This window comes from Alligator mississippiensis, chromosome 3, assembly GCF_030867095.1.
Source record: "Alligator mississippiensis isolate rAllMis1 chromosome 3, rAllMis1, whole genome shotgun sequence".
Classification (NCBI taxonomy): Eukaryota; Metazoa; Chordata; order Crocodylia; family Alligatoridae; genus Alligator; species Alligator mississippiensis.
The window spans coordinates 3,349,829-3,351,167 of record NC_081826.1 but is presented as its reverse complement, the minus strand read 5'-3'; the positions used below and the strand labels follow the sequence as shown (position 1 = coordinate 3,351,167).

Genomic DNA, 1,339 nt, shown 5'->3' with positions numbered 1-1,339 from the left:
AAAATGGATAACAATGGATCTGCTGTGTTTCTGAAGCAAATACGTGCCAGACACCCTGCTGGTGATCCCGGAGCTGCTTTTGCTTGTGTCTGCTGCTTTTGCTTGCTATTTGAGCTCCAGCACACCCCTCATGCAGCAAAACAGGCCTCCTAGGAGGCACAGAGCAACAAAAGGCAACCGAACATGGGGAAAAAGGAGACCAAAAACGCTGAAGAAAATGGGCATTGATCCCACTACCTCTCACAGAGCCTAAAGGAGGCTGCGCATAGAGGCTTGTGCATGCCTCCAAGGCTGGGCCTGGGGCCACTTTCATATGAGTGGTGCTTATGGCCTCCAGCTTAGAAAAAACCCTTCCCTACGAGCCAGGTAGGAGTCGAACCTACAATCTTCTGATCCGTAGTCAGACACGTTATCCATTGCGCCACTGGCCCATAAGAACCTTGATGTTTTAGGTGCTAGGGAAGGGTGAGACCATTTTCATGTGCTCTGCCAGGATCCCTGTGCCCCCTTTCCCTTGTGGTGGCTCACAGGGACGCAGGTGGGTGGGCGTAGAGCTCGCCAGCGGGCTTTTTGGCCCCTGTTCTGCTTGGGAAACGCAGCAAGGCTGGGCACGAGATGGGGCCCACTGCTCCAGTGCTGTGAGGCTGCCAATCTGAAGGCACTGGTGTGGGGGCAAAAACAGAAATTATGCCTAGGTGGAGGGAACCTTCACCTCTGTCCAAAGCCTCGTGTGGCCACACCCATCCCCACTCCCTGCAAGCCAACCCTGGCTCCGGCATTGATGTCACGAGTTTTGCCTGTCAGCAGCTAGGGGTGCAGGGCCCCAAAATGCAGAAGCCCTGCACCTATCTCTGTGACAGCTGGCAGGCGTCATGGCTGCAGCAGGGGCCACCATCCCTGCAGCTTTCTCCTGCCGCGCCTTAACACACACAGTGTCACCCATGTCATGAGTTTTGCTTACAAGCAGTTGAGGTGCAGATTCCTGGAAACCCCTACATCTATCTCCTGGGTACGTGGCAGGGCTGGTGGTCTCAGCAAGAGCCACAGCCCCTGCATGTTTCACCCCACAGTGGCTTAAGACACAAATGTGACATGAGTTTTGCTTTCAGGATTTTGAGGTGCGACGGGGACAGTGCTGCTGGGACAGGACAGGACATCCTCATGCCACCCTGCCCGGGTGAGCAGAGTGCCCAGCAGAGGGGTGGGTGCTGGTCTGGAGGTGGACCTTGAGCCCCCTGCCAATGCTGGCCCCGGCCCTGGCCAATCCAATGGTGCTGGGTGACCGCAGCTCGGGCTATGTGACAACCAGCTGGGCAGAGGAGCCAGACTGGGGCTGGGG

The 1,339-nt window shown here is 56.7% G+C and overlaps 1 non-coding gene across 1 annotated transcript; it reads right to left on the bottom strand.

The window, feature by feature from the left end:
• Positions 1-358: 358 nt before the first annotated feature.
• On the bottom strand, positions 359-431 carry TRNAR-ACG (transfer RNA arginine (anticodon ACG)). Its single transcript has one exon. It is a non-coding gene; the product is annotated as a tRNA-Arg (tRNA).
• Positions 432-1,339: the final 908 nt, after the last annotated feature.